Consider the following 22,865-nt stretch of genomic DNA (forward strand, 5'->3'; position numbering starts at 1 on the left):
CTAGTGAAATCAAGCAATCCAAGTTGAATATGTTAATGCATGATTTTGAACTATTTTCCATGAAATCCTATGAGACGATCTTAGACATGTATACTAGATTTATTTAAATTGTAACATCATTGCATGCTTTAGAAAAAGAGTTTTCAAATTTTGAAAAAGTTAACAAAACTCTTCATTGTCTACTGGATAAGTTTGATGCTAAAGTAGTTGCTATTTGTAAATCAAAAGATTTGAATAAATATTCTATTGATAATTTGATTGTCTCACTCATTGCCTACGAGCAAAGTTTGGGTCAAAGACTTGTGGATGCAGGTGAGATGATTATTCTAAAAGCTGAAGATATAGAAAGAGATAGCTTAGTTGGTGACGAATGTAATGACTTGTCAAGCAAATCACAAAGCTCACCAAAGCATAAGTAAAAGTGGAAAAAAGGTAAAAATGGTAAGGATGTTCATATTCCTTCTAACGTTATTTTCTTTCGATGTAAGAAGCCTGGACATATGAAAAATCTGTGCCCTAATTTAAAAATTTTTCCTACGAAAGAAAAGGGCAAGGTGAAGCAAAATTTAAACTGGGGAAATAATGAAAGGAAAAAAATCTCATTGGCAGATCTGGTTTTTGAAGCATTTGAACAGGAAAGAGATAATGGTTAAAAACCTTTCGTGTTTTTCATTTTTTTTGTGTTTTAGCTTTTTTTATTCTTTCAAATATTTGTTTTCGTGAAAGTTTTTTTCTGATCAACACACACATTCACTTTTCTAAAAAAGAAAGATCAATTTCCTGTTTTTTCTTGAAATCTTTGGTAAGTTGTGTTTGACTTCTCTAAAACAGTCAAAGGAAGGAAACTCATGTTTTTGACTCTCAATCTCTATTTCCTAAAAGAGGTTATTCTACTTTTGATTTAAAATCTTTTTTATCTTTTAAATTAGTCTTTGAAACTAAATTTTATATCTCCCTAAATTTTATTTATCGCATAGGGATCTTTTACAAGTTCTTGAATCTAACTCATAATTTTCTTAATCAAGAATTTGCTTTATCAATAGGATGGGTTTACTTTTTATTTTTAAGACTTAAAAAAGGTAGTATATTAAAAAAAATGGCCAATGATGCTAAAAATAAAAGATACGCAATGACGCCAAATTGAAAAATATACATAAAAGTGTATCAAAAATCAAAAGATACACAGTGTGCCAACCAATTGTTAAGAGGCTTAAAATGAGCCCACAAAGTGTAATGATTACCATTCTTGTACTTCTTAAAATCTTAAAAAAACCCTTGATACTTTTGATACTTGAGTTTAAAAATATTGATTCTTGATTCATCAATTTGTGCATTGATCTTCTATTAGATATATTTTATGGAAGTAGTTTTTGAAAAATGATTATTTCTTTCTCTAGTTTATTCCCTGATTTAGATATTGAATTAAAAAGTTTTTGAGCCTTTTTAAAGAACTTGAGTTTGGATTATCAAATTCTGAATTTCTAATCTTTTCTAAACTATGCGTTGTCAATTCAATTCTACTAAGTTTTTCATTAAAACCAAGAGGTAACTTTCTCATTTTAAGAATATTTGTTTTTTTTTTTCTAGATCAGCGAACATTTTTGTCTTTTGTTCATTTTGGTTTTTGTTTGTGCCTCCTCTCTTTTTGATAATGTCAAATGGGGAGAACGGAATTGTTGAATTTTTGTACGGTTATCATATTTGCCTTTGTACTGTTAAATTTTTGTACTGTTATCGTATTTGTCTTTGTACTGTTAAAATTAAAAACAACAAAAATATTTTTATCTCCCCTATTTTTTTAAAGTGTTATTCTAGTGAGTGGGAGATTAAGAAGAGAATTTACTTTTTTGAAAATTCAAATTTGAAATGTTTTGCCATCATCAAAAATGTGGAAATTATTGCGGATCTATGGTTTATGATTTTGATGATAGCAAAGATTCTTATTTCTCTACGATTGTCTTATGTACTGACATTTCAGGTTCACACGATCGGACTGCAATTTGAAACCAGCTCAAGATTGGGTAGACTAGGTTTTAGTCAGTTTGTAAACTTTTTCCTTTCTTGAGTCTATTGTATTTAGTGTGGCTCCTGATGTTTTGTAGCTTGGAAGATTTTTATATTGTTTCCTAATGATTTCTATTTTTAGTAACATCGTCCGGGATGATATTTATATCGACCTGGTGATCGGTCCAAAAGAAGAAACCCTAATTAGGGCATCCTCATTAAGGCAGCCATCATGAGCTGGTTGGCCTGGACGATACGTGTATCAGCCAGGACAATAAGCTCAATTCAAAAAGAATCAGCCGCCATGATCAGATTAGGTATTCATTGTTTTAGGGAATCGGCCAAGATGATATATACATCGTCCAGGACGATCTAACTCAATTATGCCTAAATTGATCTGGTATCTTTGGAAAGCATTAATGGCTGATTGATACAATCACATCGTTCGAGATGATCATAGGATCGACCAGGACACTTTCCTGGATGATTTATATCAGCCAGAATCTATTCAGGGCGATGATCAGGATGATTGAAATCGGTTTTAAACTAATCGGCCAGGACGATGTAACAAATTTTCTTCTAATCATCCGAAATCATCTCGAGCTGATGAGCTGAATTTAAACTGATCGTATAGGACTATATGCCTATCATTCTTGATGATAATGTTGGCAACTTGCATTAATGAGCTCATTTTGAGATCTTCTATTTAAGCTATAACTTGACACTTTGTAAGTCTCTTTAGAAGCCATTGTAGCTTCATTCTTTTGGGGGAAACTTGAAGAGAGAGCTTGAAAGGGAGTGAGGAACGGGTGAAGTCTGAGAGGGAGAAGATCCTGTGAGGGGGGACTCAAGGGAGTGTGGAGGGGGTTCCACACGGTTGCTCCGGTAGGCCTGCACCTTAATACTGTCAGATTTAAGGCTTGTCTCCAGGGAAGTTCACAAAAGAAGAAGATATCTTTGGTGTTAAAGGACCCGGTGACTCCGCCGCACCAGGGAAGGTGGAAGTGATTTTGTAAGAGCTTCTCCGCCTATCTATGGGGGTTAAAGGAGAGACACTTATTTTAATGCAATACTTGGAGGTTGCCTCCAAGGAGTGGACGTAGGTCAGGGTTTGACCAAACCACTATAAATACCAGTATGTTCTTTCTTATTATTGCTTTCGCATTATTTTCTTCTCAATTTGATTTCTGTGGTGATTTTGGTTTGAGTTTTATCTTTGGTTTTAAAGTTATCCAATTCACCTCTCTCTTCGTTAGCCTTGGGCCAATTCTATAGGGCTTAACATCCTTAACAAACTTTCAAGGCAGAGAGCCCAACTCCTTTTACTTCCTCCAGAAATAGGCAAAGAACCCAACTCCTTTCTTTTCCTGTAAAAATAAGTAGAGAACCTTGATCAGTTGCTAAAGTCGACCTCTCTTAAACCTCTAAGGAACAAGGGATAACGACCAAAGAAGATGACTCGGATCCTTGCTTGGAGCAACCTTTGTGAAGCCCCTCACAAACTCCCCCTCATAAGATCCTCTCTCACTCTTGTTCTCCTTCTCTTCTTGGCTCATTTAGGTCAGAATAACATCATAAGATTTTCTCATGAGAAAATAAGAGATCTTTTAAACAAGGGCTCCAAATTAGCCCTAATTAGTAACTAATCATCAAATATCATCCAAGACAATTGACTGATCATCCCGTACGATCAGTTTAGATTTAGCTCTATTAACTAGTATAATTTGGAAGAGTCTGGATGATTAGAAGGTTACTTTATTCAGATCATCCAAGATTATAGGATATTAACCTGTATGATTAGTTCAAGTCGTCGAATATTATCAAGACTATTTCCCTAAATAAATGTCTGGACAATGGAAGAATAACTAGATCATTCAGGATGTTCTCATGATCTTCCAAGCTGATTAGTAAAAAATGATGAATATCATCCAGAAATTTGTCCTGAATGGATGTCTGGATGATGGAAAAATAACTTGATCATCTAAGCTGATCTTCCAATCATCCAGAATGATTAGTTCAATTTAGTACATAGTGTCTAGAACATTGCCCTGAATGGAACCAAGCTGATTATACATCATTTAGGAAGAACTAAGGTTTATTAAGTAAACATCTCAGACGACCCTGCGATCATCCAGGATGATATGATGGAGTAATCAAAACTTAATTATTTTTCTTAATTACTAGATTAAGAAAGGAATAATTGCACTGCATCTTCCATGATGATGTCTTAGACAATGTCTAAAAATAAAACATGCCTAAATAGATACGACTACTGATTCATTCTTATTTAAGCCTATCATCCTAGACGATGTTAATATCATCTAGGATGATTTGATTAATGACGGATGCCTTAACTAAGATGCCGTAATTAGGGTTTTTATTTTTAACTGATCATCTAGGATGATTTTTGGATCATCCCGGACGATGTGATAAAAAATAAAGAACGCTAAAAATAGATTGAAATTTTTCCAAGGTGTGTATGCAAGGTTACTTAACATCAGGACCCACAATATTACAATGGACTCGAGAAAAGGTAAAAGACACTTGACGTATATTACAAGATGAATCAGTCCTAATCTACCAATTCTTGAGTTGGTTCGATGTATAATTTGATCTTGTGGACCTAAAATGTTAGTAGGTAAGACAGATATAGAAAAATAGGAATATTTGATATCATCAAAATTATATTCCCTGAAATCAGATTCGTAACACTTTGATAGTTGTGGAAATGACACATGTTATATTTGATGGATCTAAAATTTTGGAAGAGCCAAATTTGGAAGAGGATGAAATAGAAAATAACTCCAAAAAGATCAAGAAAATTAATTTAGATGCAATTGGGAGAAAGAAAATTTTTTTCCTAGTGATTTGAGATTTTTTAAAAACCACCCTAAGGAATTAATTTTAGGTGAACCTAGTGAGGGAGTTAGGACTAGGTGTGGACTTGGCAAAAAAGTTAATCATTCTCCCTTTATTATAATAATAGAACCCACAAATATAAATCAAGCACTTTCAGATGAATTTTGGATATTGGCAATGTAAGAAGAACTAAATCAGTTTATAAGGAATGATGTTTGGGAAATAATTGTAAGGCCAAAGGATCAAAGTATGGTTGAAACTAAGTGGATATTTAAAAATAAAATGAATGACTTAGGAGTTGTTATAAGGAATAAGGCTGGATTGGTGGCTAAGGGTTATAATCAAATTGAAGGGATAGATTTTGAGAAGACTTTTTCCCCTATAGCTTGACTTGAAGCAATTATAGTTTTGTTAGCCTTTATCTATTTTAGAGGATTTAAATTGTATCAAATGGATGCTAAAAATGCATTTTTTAATGGGGTGATATAAAAGGATATTTATGTTAAAAAACCTCCAGTTTTGAAAATTCAAAATGCCCAAATCATATTTTTAAATTGAAAGAGGTAATATATGGATTGAAACAAGCACCTAGGGCTTGGTATAAGTGGTTAAGCACTTTTCTACTTGAGAGATATTTTGAAAAAGAAAGTGTGGATATCACTCTCTTTTTGAAAACATTGGGAGACGATATACTCAGTGTTTAAATTTATATTGATGATATCATTTTTGGATCTACAAATAAAACTCTTTGTGATGACTTTTTAAAAATAATGAGTAGTGAATTTGAGTTGAGATTAATAGGAGATCTTAGTTATTTTCTTAATTTTAGCATTAAGCAAATTAAGGTGGGAATATTTATTAGTAAGTCAAAGTATGTTAAGGACAACCTCAATAAGTATGAAATTACCCAAAGGAAAAATCTGTTGATCAAAAGAAATTTAGAGGAATTATTAGATCTTTACTTTATTTAATTGTTAGTAGACCCGATATTATATTTAGTATTTATTTGTGTGCTATATGTCAATTACATCCAAAAGAATCATATTTAACAGCAGTAAAAAGGATTTTGATATATCTCTTAGGAACTCAAAACTTATGAATTTAGTATCCTAAGTATAGCTATTCATTTGAAACTATTGGATATTCAGATTCAGACTTTATAGGTTATACGGTTGATCGAAAGAGTACATCAGGAACTTATCAATTTATAAAAAATTCTTTAGTTTCTTAGTCAAATAAAAAATAGAATTATGTAGCCCTATCTACTATTGAAGCTGAATACATTGCCTTAAGAAGTTGTATGGCACAAGTTCTTTGGTTAAAATAATAGTTGATTGATTTAGTATTTATAATAGGCATAATTCCAATTTATTCTGATAACACTAGTTTCATTTGCATTTCTAAAAATCCTATTCAATATTCTAGAACCAAACATATAGACGTAAGGCATCATTTCATTAGGGATCATCTATCCAAAGCACAAATTTAATTAAATCATATTTAAATTGAAAATCAGCTTGCAAATATTTTTACAAAATAACTAGCCTTTGATAATTTTAGCACATTAAGAACAAAGCTAGGTGTGATTGATCTTAATGTTTAAACAATATCCTCTACAAACTTGATATGTTTGTCTTTTCTCAAATTTTTATTATTAAATTTTTTTATTTGTGTGTATTTTTTAGTTTTTGGTTTTTTTTTTATGACTTGTAACACTTATCAAAATTCATGGTTCTGATCATTTGTGCTGAATTTTCTAAGTGTTATATTCATACTGTAAGAAATTATTTTTGTCTCATACAAAATCTGTAGCACGTCAATCATTAACTTCGACAGAATGTATAAAGTTTTCTTTTTCTAACACATATCTTATTGTATGATATTTATATCATCCAAGATGATTTGTCTTTATTTTTCTGTACGCATGTAGACTGTTATCCAGGTAGAATCAATTATTATAATTGATAGTATGTACGAAATGTTATTTCATACATATGAACTATGTGTCATTTTGATGTGGGAAACAAACCTAACTTCCATTAAAATGATCTTAAATAATCGATCATCCCGGATAAACACCTGTTTATCTGTATGATCATTTGGTCAAAAAGTCTATACAAAAGGATGATTCATAATTTGTATGATAACAAAAAGTCTTTTTTTTATTTTGGATGTTATTGTTCATACGTATGAAATTGTTTTTGTCATATATGAAATAATTATTGTACTGTACGAATCCATTTTCATACATACAAAATATCATTTTTCTTTAAATAAGAGGGTTTTAGAATTCATTTTCATTCACTTCAATAGCCTCTTTCAGTCCTTCTCATCTTAGAAATTTCCAGTTCTAGCAAGCGCGATAGAGTCTCTAAGGGTTCATCTTCTAGGAGTGGAGAAAAAAACTTTCTATCTAGAGCAAATGAGGATTCTTACTTTAGGTTTGTCTGTGCTAAAATTGCTCCATCTAGACTCTTACTCCAAGAAGATATCCACTTTCAAGTGATCGCTCTTTTTGCATCAACTCAATTCACCTTTATTTTAACTTTGATTCATGCTTATCATAAGGAGACCTTTCACTACTTTTTAGCAAACATGAGTTTTAGTGAGAATGAGAGTAGGATAAGATCATTTGTCCAAAATAAATGGGTAGAGATCACTATGGAAGATCTAGGAACTTATCTGCATCTAAGGACTCAAGGAATTAAAGTATAAACTATGACCTCCAAATCTAACTTTGATTGGTCTGAAATAAAAAAAAGTTCTTAGAGGGGTTGCGCAAGTTGGTCATTTACGTAAGGTCTATACTTTAAATCAAAATGTCAGGGTCATCCAGCATGTCCTTAGAACTTTAGTTATTCCTAAGGCTAGTGATCACATAAATATTACTCCCCTTCTATCCACTGTTACCTATCTAATCATGAGTGGTCAACCAATAGATAATGCCCAACTTATTCTAGATTACATTCATAACATTTCTGAAATTTGGGTATGTTTCTTATAGGAGAAAGAAAAATATTTATTTAGGACATCTAGTTACCTATGTCTTAAAAAAGAAATACAACATTGTTCATCCTGAGTCTCCTCTTGAATTATCAATCTACTTCACTGATGCTTCGTTTCGAGCACTTTTAGGGAAGAATGACAATTCAAGTGTGGATATTGAGGAACAAGGGGGAGCACCTGGACCTGCTCATGGACCTAACTTTCAGGAGATGTTACAGCACTTTGACTGATTAGAGAGTCATTTTGATCAATGTTTTGATAATATTCAAACTCACTTGAACCATCAGAATGCATAGTACCAGTAAGATATGGGTTGGATCTGAGGTTAGTTCAAATCGATAAACACTAACGTAGCTATGATGAATAGCTATTTCTCTATCTTCAACCAGCCTCCTCCTCCAAACAAGGGCCCTTCTAGATGTACTTCTTTTATGTTGACTTGTCAGTCCTCTCCAAATATGATGATCTTAGTGAAGATTTTTAAATTTTGTGTACTTGTATTTTTTTAGTGCTTTGTGTACTTCTTTCTTTAGATTATATTTTGAAGTTGTTGATGTTATGTTGTCTTTGCTATTATGAATTGATATCAATAGAGCTTTAATGTATTTGATTTTTAAATTGATATCAATAAAAAAATGCCTAATTTGGATTAGTTGCTTTGGTTTGTTATTTGAAATGTAAGTTTGCCTATATGATAATCCTATCTTAATTGATCTAAAAAATATTATAAATTAAAATGCAATACAAAAATTAATTTCATTTGAAATCTAATTTTTCAAAATATGTTAACTTATAACTTGATTAAGTTAGGTTATCAATCTCATGTTCTTTTTAGGCAAATACAATTTAAATATTATTATTGTAATTTTGATATCTTAATATTTTTTATTTTTCTTTTCAATATAATTATCTTTGTAACTAGAGAAATTTGATTTTTTAGAGTATTTATTTTGGAAAGATCAATTTAAAAAAATGGGGTATCAAAAAGAAATGTACATTATGTACAAAAATTGAAAGAATACACAATGGTTTGCAAATTAAAAAGAGGCACAAAATTAGTCCAAATACAAAAAGATGCGCAAAGTGTGCCACAAATATTTGAAAAGATGCACAATGTCGCCAATTGAATATGTTCTGATCATTTAATCTTCGAATTCAAATCAATCTAATGCTCAATTATATTTTGTATTAAAAAGTGAATTTAACTAATCTTCATTTCGTCACTTTTGCAATAATTCTCCTTATCTAATTGCCTATAATGCTTCATGATCTTGATGAATTTTTCTTATCTTAGTTATACCTTAATTTAAATGATTTTGAATCATAATTTTTCATCTAATGATAATTAACTTTTTATTGTAGTTCTATTTCAATCACTTTTAAGATCAATTACTAAGGTTTCTCATATGGCTTCTTTCATTTCAACTTTCCTTTTCCCTTTTTGTTGTTGTCAAAAGGGGGAGTAATATTATTTAGTGGTTGATTTTGTTTTTGTGATTGTGTTTTGATGTTATTTTTTATTATGTTGTTTTGTTTTTGTTTGGTGTTCAAAGTTTTTGTATTTTTGTGTTTTTATCATTTTGTTTGTGTTTGTGTTTTTAACATTTGTGGAAAATAAAAAAATTTAAAAAAAAATTATGTTCTTCAAGGAATTCCCTTATATTCATATGTTTATTCCTTTAGGGGAGCTAAGGAGAAATTTAGGGTAATCAATTTTACTCAAATAATAATTATTTTGCCATCATTAAAAAGGGGAAGATTGTTGAGATAGTTGTAGTTCTTGATTGTTGATATTCTTGCAACATTTATGTTTTTGATGATTCCAAATATTATTGCTTTTATTATTATTTATCCTAACATATTTTAGATGCATTATTTTGTTGTTCGTGTGTACTAACAATTCAGGGAAATAATACTCCAGATTTTTTTTTTTTTTTTTTTTTTTTGAGAAGATGCATATAGTATTAAAAGCATAAACTAAAACAAACTAGAAAAGAAATCTACTAGGCAAACCCTTCCAAATAAAAAGGGAGCCTTATTAAAAAGAAAATTAAGCTTAATGAAAATATAAGAAAAATAGGAAATGTAATAATGCAAATAAGACACTAAACTTCTCATTTTAAACCAATTGGGGTGGAGGGGATACCAAAGATAAAACAACCAAAATGGTTGATTAGTATCCCAGATTTTCCAGTTGTTTAATTCCCTTTACGTAGTTCCATTTTTCAAATACCAAACTATGCTTAAAAAAAAACTAGAAAAGCAAGATTTACTAAACAACGAAAATGAAGTGAAATAAAAATAAAACTCTACAGCCAAGTAATAAACTCAGATCTGCACAGCTCCACAACTACTATTTTTCACAAGCTCCACCATCTTCACACAAACCACACACCAGCCATACAAACCATCTTCAATTATTATAAGATTATCATGGGATAAATGGTGAAGTGACTCCAATCTTTTCACCAAGAATACCAATCTTTCTTCCTCTAAGACTGCCTTTGATAGGACTAAACATATTCAAGAATTTATTCAACTTCTTCTTATGAAGCACCGATTTAGATGGCAAAAGGAATTTTCCATATTCAATCGAGTATTCATTACTAGTTGCCTTTTCATTCTTGGATAAAGGAGTATTTTCACTAGCTTTATACTTCCAGAATCTTGACCAATTACAACATGAATCCCAACCTCACCTTCAGGATTTATCATAACTGAACCTCCTTGTCCTGTAGGTATGAAATCCAACTCAGCCTGAACAGCACTTGTAGAATCAATTGGAATTATTACCGAAATCTCATCAACAACTAATTCTCCTTCTTCAACTTCAGTAGAACCCGAGCCAATTATTTCCTTCCTAGCATCTTCTTCTCCACACAAAGATCCAAGAATACTAAAACTATTACAGTCATTAACACCCTTAGACATTTCTCTTACCTTCATAATAGGTTCTTCAACATTTTTAACTTGCCTTTCTTTATTATTAGGAAGAGACACTACTGAAACATTAAATCTGGAATCAGATTTGGCTCTCACTGCATTCCTTATTCCCATTTGTCTTCTATAGTTCCTTTTATGGTTACCCAACATCCAAGGCCCATAAGAAGCCTTATTAGAATTACCAATTGACTGCTTTTCAATAAGAACCTCCTCAGGTATAATTTCCTTATTGTTGTCCTCCTTCTCTCCAAACCCAACCTTCATGCTACACCCATCACATAAATGACCAACCTTTCCACAACTAAAACAAAAAAGAGAAATCTTCTCATACTCAACTTTTTGAAAGAAATGGACATTAATCCATTCCACACAAACACCCAAAGGAAGATGTTTGTCAAGTTCTACTCGAACGCATACTCTTATAAATTTCCTCCTCCCCTATTGAAACATATCACCATCTATAATGATAGGGATTCCTATCAAAGAAGCAGTTCTTGAAATATTGATTTCATAACAACAATAGAGTGGAAGGTTGGGCATTCTTACCCAAACAGGAGATGACAAGCCTTTCAATGAATCTGAAGAGAAGTTCAAACTCCATTTGTCTAGCCCTACAATGTAGCCATTCAAGAACCAAGGGATAAAACATGCTCCATAGCTTCTTGTGAGAAGAACGAACAAAGCACCCATCCAAAACCAAGCACAGTCAAATGAAACTTGCCAAATTGCATCTATTGGCATCGTAATTCATTTGATATCACAAGAATTGGAATAAGTTTAGCAAACACCTTCGCCACCACCAAAAATTGAAGTTTATTTGAGTTGATATTCACATTCCATTCATGGAATTTAATAGTCAAACCATCCTTAGAAACACAATTTTCTTCCTTAGACATATCCAACTTAATGTAAGGACGATTCTCCCATTGGTTAGCTAAAAATGTTAAGATTTTCCCTGGAATTTCAGCCACATTACTTCTTGTTGGAGCATAACATACAGCAGAAGGATTAAGATCCTTATTTTGGATTAAAGGAAACTCCTCCAAAATGGAATCAAATTTGTTATTACTACCAAACCTATTCACAAAAATTTTCAAATTTGAAGAAGAAGAATCAAATTCCTTTGATTTAGAAATTCCCCTTTTTAATGGATTTGAAACTTTATCTATGGATTTGAAACTTTATCTTCAATCACATGTTTCTCCTTCGCCTTATTGGATACTGGTGGAGGAGAAACAACATTGCCTCCCATCGAATCTCTGAAAACAAGCGGAGCATTGAACTGACCATACCTAGGTGATTTAATGCAAAATAATGAAGCTGCTGAAATAGAATCAACGATGATGTTAGATGAAGAAGTTGCATTTGAAATGTGGCCGTCAGAGTTGGCTGGCGGGCGGTCCTCCATCCCACAGAAAATCAGCCAAATGGTAGGGGTAGGAGAATTTGAAAAAATAATTCAAAATCCTGTAGTCTCTCTCTCTAGCTTTATCTCTATAAGAATCCTAAATGAATAATTTCTCAAGAGAATATTTTTCCCATTTTTTAAAGACTTAAAATCAGATTAGTTTAGGGTTTATTATAAATGAAGTCTGTAAATTTCATTTTATTGAGTCTGAGAGAGTGTGATTATAATTGAGTAACTATACACACACACATCGGGGGAGTGTTTAAAGTTTCCAATTTTTTTAACTAATCGTACTATATGAAGTCATTTCGTATGGGATGATTTGTTCAGTTATTTTTTCTTAGAGCAATCAAATGAATAAAAAGTAGAAATTTTCTAAGTATAGATCATACTGTACGATATACCATTCGTATATACCTTCCAGAGTACAAAATTGATAGGTCCCTTTTCATCTTGATGATATTGAAAATTTTTGTAACTGGTCATACCATACGATGTCGTCATCGTACGTACATTATACAGGGTACAAAATTGTGGGGTCCCTCTTCATCCTGAAAAAAGTGAAAATTTTTCTAACTATTCATATTGGACTAACTTGATTCATCCCAGACGATCATCATATTCTAATTCATTTTTGTACCGGTTCATAATAAGTTAGTATGCAATAATTTTTGAACTGTTGTATGTACGAACATACAATTGTATTGTATAATCATGTAAGCTCAAAACTAAAATTTTTAGTTTTTGGATAGTTTTTCATATCTTTAATATAAAAGGTCCACTAAAACTGACATAAAAAAGTCTCATCTTCATGATTTTTGAAGGGTAATTGAAAGAGAAAGTGTGAAAGAGTGTTTGAGAGAGATTTCATAAAGTGGAGTGTGAAGGGTTCCCAAGGTTACTCAAAGGTAAGGAAATCTTTGTGATTTTGGTTGTCACACTTCTTCTTATCTTTCTAATTGCTTGTGAGAAGATCTTTGAAGAAGATCTGATACTCTGCAAACACGTGGAGAGTGTGAAAGGATGACGGTTCTCTGCCGACACTTGGAGAGTGTGAAAGGATGATGATTCTATATCGACACTTGGAGAGTGTGAAAGGACGAAGGTTCTCTACCATACCAGGGATTGGTGTAAGAGAGGATTTGTAAAGGCTTCTCCACCTTTCTATGGGGGTAAAAGGAGAGACACTTTGGTAATAGTGCAATACCTGAAGAGGGAGTCTTCAGGTATTGCACTATTACGATAAAACTGGATAAATTTATTATATGCAAGGATTGGAATGTACCTGAATTGATGGAATCTTTTGGTAGTGAAATGGTGGAACTCATTTTAAATACCAAAATTTGTTGTGATCAACATGAAGACAAGCAGGTCTTAGTAGCTGATAGATCAGGGAGAATAATTTCTAAAATGTTAGTTGAAGCAAGATGGAATGTTTTGCCTTAATGTAAATTAGCTAAATGGTGGAAAAAAATAAAATTGATGCCAAGGGTGGAGATTTTTTGCTGGAGGTTATTCAAAAATGCCATACCAACTTACAAATTTCTGTCTCATAGAAGACTCAAGAAGTTGAAGTTTGTCCAAGATGTTTGGACGGAATTGAAGACACGAAACACATTTTATTTAACTGTGCCAAGATAAAAGAAGTGTTGTCTCAACTCAACAAATGGGGATTCCGGATTCCTCAGTTTGAAAGCTATCGAGAATGCTGTATGTGGATGGATCACATGAAAGCTCACAACGATATGCTGCTTAAATTGTTTTGTAATGCCTTATACCTTTCTTGGAAAGCAAAAAACAGATTTATACATGATAAGGTGATAGCTCTGTGGCCGCTAATGCTGTTAGCTATTTACCTACTTCTAAATTGATTATTAACTTCAAATCAGAATTATGGGATGCAAACCAGTCCATGAGGCTGTCCAATACTTGGTATCCCCCTCCACCCGACTGGTTAAAAATTAATGTAGATGCATCCCTTGAATCCTCGTATAGAGCTTGACTTGACAGCAAAGGGAGGTTTTTGTTGGCATTTGGAAAAAAATGCACTCATTGGGATGTCCATTATTTGGAGCTTCTAGCTATAAAGTCTAGTTGATATGACTAAAGATTGGATGTTCAAATACAAGGGAGCTATTATTGATGGTGACAATGCAAATGTAATAAGAAGGATTCAAAAGGCAAGGATTGATGATTATAAGGGAGAAGAAGATTTAAATTTCTTTAAAGAGTTTCATTATGTCATTTTTTCTTATGTTGGTAGAGGTAGCAACAAGCTAGCTGATTTATGTGCTAGGTATGCTATGACTAACAACTTTATTTGGGAAGACCTGTGCTTGAATGAGATTCCACCTTCATTTGTGGACTTATTGAAGGAGGAATCTACTTTGTAGCTGTTTTTTATTTTTTTTTCGCTGTTTTTAATGCATTTATTGCTCTTTTCAAAAAAAAAAAGAGGGAGTCTTCAGGGAGTGAATGTAGGTCATATTTGATCGAACCACTATAAATCTTTGTGTCTTTTAATTTTTGTAATTTATTTACTATAAGTTATTTTTTTGTGGTTGAAAAGTTTTTTTTTTTAAACTAAAATTAGCTTGCTATAAGTTTTAAAATTGGTTTTCAAATTTAAAAATCTAAGAAAATTTTGAAATTACTAATTCACCCCCCTCTTGGTTAGCCTTGGGACATTAGTTTAGGTTTAACAACCTAATCTAGAATCAACATTATATGGTTAAGTAAACTACGTACGCGCCACCATCATTATCCTGTAATTAATTCTAATAATTATTGATGGTTTTCAAATTTAAAAATCTAAGAAAATTTTTAAATTACTAATTCACCCCCCTCTTGGTTAGCCTTGAGACATTAGTTTAGGTTTAACAACGTAATCTAGAATCAACCTTATATGGTTAAGTAAACTACGTACGCGCCACCATTATTATCCTATAATTAATGCTAATAATTACCGATGGTGAAATAATTAACATTATTTATGCCACCACGTGTTTTAATCCAGCAAACTAGCGAGTGACGCATGCCCGGCCTGCTGCAAATTTAATTTAAACTTTTTTATTAATTTTAAACATATTTTAATTCGAAAAACTTCATTAAATCATATAAAATTAATAAATCTTAATCCAATAAAATTATTATAATGTATCAAATTGATTGTATTATTATTCTCTTTAATTTAAAATTAAAATCATTTTAAAATATTTAATATATTTTAAATAATTTTAAATATTTAAATACTTTTATTTTAATGAATATTTAATTAATTTTTAATAAAAAAACATTTTAAAAATTTCAAAATTTTATTTTAAAACACTTTTAGTATTTCTTAATGTGCTAAAAGTATCAAAGGCTAGTGGTTTTGTAAAAATGTCTACAAGTTGATTTTCAGTTGAAACATGATTCAATTCAATTTCTTATTTGGATACATGATCCCTAATGAAATGATGCCTTATATCTATATGTTTGGTTCTAGAATATTGAATAGGATTCTTTGAAATACAAATAGCATAAATGTTATCACAATAAATTGGTATAGTACCTATTAAAATTCTTAAATAAACTAATTATTGTTTCAACTGAAGAACTTATGCCACACAACTTCCCAAGGCAATGTATTTCAACAATATATATGGCTACTGAATTCTATTTTCTACTGAACCAAGAAATTAAAGAATTTCCTATAAATTGATAAGTTCTAGTTGTACTCTTTTGATCAACCCTATAACCTGCAAAGTCTGAATCTGAATATCCAACAATTTCAAATGCAGAGCTATACTTAAGATACCAAATTCCTAAGTTCTGAGTTTCCAAGAGATATCTCAAAATTCTTTTTACTGCTGTCAAGTATGATTCTTTTGGATTTGGTTAAAATCTAGCACACAAACAAACATTAAACATAATATATGGTCTGCTAGCTGTCAAATAAAGCAAAGATTCAATAATTTCTAGAATTTTTTTATTAACATATTTTTCCTTTTGGTCCTTATCCAACTAAACTGAGGAACACATAGGTGTACTAACTGGTTTAACATTATCCATTTCATACATCTTAAGAATGAACTTAACATACTTTGACTAACTAAGAAATATTCCCTACTCAATTTACTTAATGCTAAAACTAAGAAAATAACTAAAATCTCTCATTAAGCTCATCTCAAATTCGCTACTCATTATTTTGGAAAAATCATCACAAAGATTTTTATTAGAAGATCCAAAAATGATATCTTCAACATAAATCTGAACAATAAGTATATCATCTCCTAATTTCTTCAAAAAGATAGAGGTATACACACTTCTTTTTTCAAAAGATATCTCTAATAAGAAAGTACTTAATCTCTCATACCAAGCCCTAGGTGCCTGTTTTAATCTATATAATACCTTTTTAATTTAAAAATATGATTAGGAAATTTTGAATTTTCGAGACCTAGAGGTTGTTCAACATAAACATCATTTTGAATCACCCCATTTAAAAAGGCACTTTTAACATCCACTTGATACAATTTAAATCCTTTAAAATAGGCAAAGGCTAACAAAATCCTAATTGCTTCAAGTCTCGCTATAAGGGTTAAACTCTCGTCAAAATCAATCCCTTCAATTTGTTTATACCTCTTAACCACCAATCTTGCCTTATTTCTAACTACAACTACTATGTCTTTCATTTTATTTTTAAATACCCACTTAATTCCAACTACACTTTGATACTTTGACCTTGCAATCAATTCCTAAACATCATTCTTTATAAACTAATTTAATTCTTCTTGCATTATCAAAATCCAAAATTCATTCAAAAGAGCTTGATTTACATTTGTGAGTTCTTTTGTATAAATAAAGGCATAATTATTGACTTCTTTGCTAAGTCCATGCCTAGTCATAACACCCTCACAAGGTTCACCTAAAATCAATTCCTTAGGATGGTTTTTAGAAAATTTCAAATCTCTAGGCAAAGAGTTTTCTATCTCCAAATTTTCTTCAAAATTAATTTTCTCAATCTTTTGGGGGTTAAGTTCTAAATCATCCTCTTCCAAAACTGGCTTTTCCAAAATACCAGATTCATCAAATGGAATATGCGTGTTCTCTTCAACTACCAAATTTTTTTGTTGATAAATCTATATGATTTTAAAATACTATAGTATCCTAGAAAAATTACTTCATCTGATTTTGGATCAAATTTTCTTAAAGAAGATTTTTCATTATTGTGAATGAACATCTTACATCTAAAAACATACAAATGAGACAAGTTAGGTGTTCTTTCCTTAAGAAGCTCATAGGGAATTTTATTCAATTTCGATATAATGTTCACTCTATTCAAAATATAACATAAAGTACTAACCGCTTCAACCCAAAAATATCTAGGTAGTGAATATTCTGCCAATATGACTCTAGCAACTTCAATTAATGTTCTGTTCTTTCTTTCGACTACCTCATTCTGCAGAGGGGTACTATGTACAAAATAGTTGTGATCAATTCCTTTCTCCTTATAAAAATTCTCAAATCTTTCATTTTTAAATTCACCTCTGTAATCACTTTGAATAGTTAATTTTTCATATTCTAGTTTCCTCTGAATCCAAGTAGAAAAGTTTCTAAAGTCCTCAAATGATTCACTCTTATAAAATAAAAATTTAATCCATGTGAATCTTATGAAATCATCAACTATTACAAACCCGTATACCTTCCCTCCTAGACTTATAGTGCTAATCAGTCTAAAAAGATTCGTATGTAAAATTTTTAATGGTTTACTAACTCTAAGATCATTATTAGAATGAAATGAGGACTTCACCTATTTTCCTAGTTGAAATGCATCACAAAGGTGATCCTTAGTAAAGTCTAATTTTGGTATACCTCTAACCATTTCCTTTTGGATAATTTTTCTTAGGTTTTTCATGCTAGAGTGACAAATTTTCCTATACCATAACCATGATTCATCAGAAATAGTTTTTAAACAAAAAATATTAGAGTTTTAATATAATTCAAATCTAACATATAAATTTTATTTACCCAGGTTTCATGCAAAATATCATTTCCATTTAGGCTTAATATGGAGCTAGTGGGAAAAAAATTAATGCAATACCCTTTATCAAATAGCTAGCTAATAGTTAACAAATTATGCTTTAGGTTTTCAACAAGTAATACATTCTCTATGAAAAAATTTTGCAAGTTTTCAATCATACCTATGTAAACCACTTTCCTAGTGGTGTTATCTCCGAGAATAACCTTGCCTCCATTCCTGGCTTCTACTGATGTAAATTGTGTAGTGTCTCCAGTCATATGTTTTGAGCAATCACTGTCCAGGTACCAAATGCACTCATGAGATCTTGTATGAGAATGTACCTACAAAATAATCAAATGTTAGACTTGGGAACCCAAATAAGTTTGGGTTCTCCTTTTGGGAAATTAAAACTAGATGAATGTATGATATGACTTGATTTATGCATCTTTGGTCTCCACGCTAATTAAGTTTTTTATGTAAAGTATAAGTGTGTTATACATGTCGAATAATCCCACATGTAAAACATTTAACTCTAGGAAAAAGATTTTTTAATCTCGAATAATAAATTTATCTTTTCCTAGGTTTTAAAATTTTTTACCTCAAAACAAGATTAGCAAAATCTTCAAGTATTAGGGGTATCCTATTTTGCTCAAGAGCTTTTTTTGTCACTCTAAGAAATTAATTTGCATCTTCTAACACAGTGTTACTATATTTCAGATAGTGCTCTCTATTCTCAGATTCATCGTAAAATCTTAGAATTTTTTTTTCCAATTTAACATAGGATGACTTTAGTAATTCATTTTTTTTTTCAAATCAACAAATTCATATAATAAGTTCATGTGGTTATTGTCAATCTATGTGTGATATTTTTTAAAGGTGTCATGCTCTTTTTGCAACTCCTGCAATTCTAGGTTCAGTCTAGCATGCATTTTCTTAAGTTTTCTATAGGCATCATATATTCTTCCATAAACTCTAGTAATTTATTATATGTTAAGTCACATACCTCTTCTTTATATAACTAATAAAGATTATCATCCATTAAATATAGGTTGGTGACTTCCTCCTTTTCTATTTTTGATGAATCCAAAAGCTGAGTCTGCCCAAAAAGCTCTCTTAAATCTCTTCTTTCCCTTCTTCACATTTGCTTTCTCCTCTACCTTCGCCTTGCTAGGAGTGGCTTTTAGATTTGGGTATTCTAATTTTATATGTCCAGGTTTCCTGTATTCGTAGCAAATCACATCATTAGAAACCTTAATATTTTCATGGAACATACCTTTGTTCCACTGCTAGCATCTCCTCTGCTTCCTTTTAAGAAAACTCTTCAATTTCCTTGTCATCTGGGCAATGTTGTCCTCATCCTTAAGTTGTGACTAATCACTCTCTGAATCATCCACTTTTAGTGATATGTTCTTCTCCTTTCTCTTTTCTTCTACATCAATCTTCCTTTGACTCACTCCTTGATCATAAGCAATTAGTAATCCAAGAAGTCCCTAGGCTTACCAAAAGTGAATTGGTAATTTTAAATTTCTCTTGGATTTTTGATAGAAAACCAATTTAATTAAATTCCAAAAATGATTATCTTTTTGAAAAAGCTATTCAACCATAAAAATTAAATTGCAAAAAATAAATATAAATAAAAGACACAAAGATTTATAGTGGTTCAGTCAAACACGACCTACATCTACTCCCTGAAGACTCCCACTTCAGGTATTGCACTATTACCAAAAGTGACTCTCCTTTTGCACCCATAGCAAGATGAATAGGCCTTTATAATTCCTCTCTTCCACCAATCCTCGATGCAGTAGAGAATCATCATCCTTTGACACTTTCTTAAGTGTAGACAGAGAACCGTCGTTTGTTCATACCCACCAGGTGTCGGCAGAGAATCATCTTCTGTTCACACCCTCCAAGTGTCAATAGAGTATCATCATTGTTTCACATCCTCCAGGTGTTGTCAGAGTACCAGATCTTCTTCAAAAATCTTCTCACGAGCAATTAGAAAGAAGAAAGGAAAAGTGATCACAAAAAAAAACACTATCTCTTTAACTTGTTCTTGAAAATTCATTAAGAATGACTCTTTTTATGTCAAATTTAAAGGACATTTTATATAAAAGACATGAAAAAGTCTAGTAAATTAAAATTTTTAATTTTGAGCGTGTACGATTGTATGTTCGTACAAATGAACGGTTCAAAAACTTGTTGCTTGTGAACCTTTTATGAATCTATACAAAATGAATTTGTACATGATGATCGTTCAGTACAAATATAATTCATACTGTACGAATCTAATTTGTACTGTACAAATAGTTAAAAAATTATTCATCTTTATCAAGATGAAGAGAGACCTCACAATTTTGTACTCTGTATGGTATACGTACGATGATGACATCGTACAGTATGATCAGTTCAAAAAATTTGAGTTCATTTGGACAAAAAGGGACCCGTCCATTTCATACTCTAGATGGCATACATACGATGATGACATCGTAGGGTATGATCCACTCAGGAAATTCTCAAGTTTTTCTAGACAAAAAGGGACCCTTCCAATTCGTACTCTAGATGGCGTACGTACGATGACAACATCGTATGGTACACTTCACTCAGGAAATTCTTAAGTTCAACTGGAAAAAAAAGGAGCCATACAATTCGTACTCAGGATGGCATATGTATGATGATGACATCGTACGGTATGAATAGTTCAGAAAAACTTTGAATTCATCGGGATGAAAAGGGAACTAATATTTTTATACAATGGATGGCGTACATACAAAGAAAACATCATACAATACAATCCACACTTAAAAAATTTTTTTACCTGCAGTTTATTTGTCTACTCGAAGGGGAAATTAACTGAACATATCGTCTCATATAACATGAGTTTGTACAGTATGATTAGTTTAAAAAATTATAATTTTAAACACTCCCCCAGTGTGTGTGTGCACAGTTACTCAATTACAATCACACTCTCTCAGACTCAATAAAATTAAAAATATAGACTTTATTTACAATAAACCCTAATCTGATTTATTTTCAAGCCTTCAACAATCTGGAGTATGATTTTTCTGAAATGTTAGTACACATTAAAAAAAATAACCCTTTAATGAATCCTTATACCCTTATTTATAATCTTAACCCTATGATGGATGGCTTGGATGCTTTCTAGAATTTATTAGGAGGGATCTAGGGTTCCTTAGTTATTTTTTAGGTCAATGGATGGCTTTGATGAGTTTAAAAGCTCAAGGGGACATGGATTTGACCTAAATAGGTCAAATTTGACCAAATTAGTCTTGGGTTGACCAAGCCATGTGTTGACTAGGTCAACATGGTCAATCAAGTCCAAATAGATTAGGGACTGAGCTCAAGGGGATTTAAAATTAATTTAAACTCAAATGGAGGTGATTTGGGCAAATTTAGTCAACCTAGGTTGACTTGGTCAACCAAGTTGAGCCAAGACCTAGGTCTTGGCTCATTAGACTTGGTTTGACCCACTGAACCCAATGGAAGTGGTCATAGGATCTACCTTAGTCAATTTGACCAAGTTAATCCCCCTTGACCCTAATTTAAAAAAGTAAGGCAAATAAATGGACCCCTAATAGGGGCGATAAACAACAAGTGAACCACATCTGTTGGCATTGACTGAATGTGATAAGGGAAGTAAGATAAGGAACACATGAAGGATCACCAAGAAAAGAAAGTATGGAGATTATCTATCTGCCTTATCCTTTTATAAGGGCAAAATATAGAAGGAAATAAAGACAAATGGTCTCAAATTCACCCAACCATATCAAAATAGTGAATATAGACAACTTGATGTTCACCTGACCATATCAAAATAGTGAAAAAAAAGAGTAATTAAAGAGGAAAGTAAACTAACTACATACCTAACCATATCATAATAGGAGAATTTAAGGTGGAAGGATCTCATATTCACCTGACCATAATGAACCAATGAATGGGGAGCGACTCAATACGCACCTGGCCATATCAAAATATTCAATAAAGAAGTCACAAAATCTAATGTCTGCCAAACCATATCGAAACACCAAGCTAATCAAGAAAAGAGTCTAAAATCACCTGACCATATTAAAATAGTGAATGTAGACCACTTGATGTTCACCTTACCATATCAAAACAATGAATCGAGGAGTGAAAAAAAAGCTCAACAAACCACTAACCTGAGGTATGAAATGGGAGCAATGAAGAGGTGGTGAAGTAAGCCTCCCAAAGACTCTGTCGGGCACCTAACCAAGAAAGGTTCAATATTTATCTGACCATATTGAAATAGTAAATGTGAATGACTCAATACTCACCTAACAATATCAAAATAGTGAGTAAAGAGTCAAATGTCTAATGTCTTCCTGACCATGTCAAAATAGTAGAGAAAAAGAGAAAAATCTTCAATAAAAAATCAACTAGCAAAATTTGGTAAGTAGAATATTATGGAGGGTTGTTTTATAACCCATCCCCTGTTATTCGACAATATACCATTTGATTTCAAGAAAATTTGTAGGTTTATGTTTTATTCAGTCTACTGATTTTTTCATGTGGTTAATGGTAAAGGAAGTGTATGATAAACCATTTAGATTAATTAATGGCATCAAAACAAAAATATCTTTTATTGAATGGAAAATTGAGGATAGAGAA

The sequence above is a fragment of the Dendrobium catenatum genome, unplaced genomic scaffold (assembly GCF_001605985.2).
Source record: "Dendrobium catenatum unplaced genomic scaffold, ASM160598v2 fragScaff_scaffold_231, whole genome shotgun sequence".
Taxonomy (NCBI): Eukaryota; Viridiplantae; Streptophyta; class Magnoliopsida; order Asparagales; family Orchidaceae; genus Dendrobium; species Dendrobium catenatum.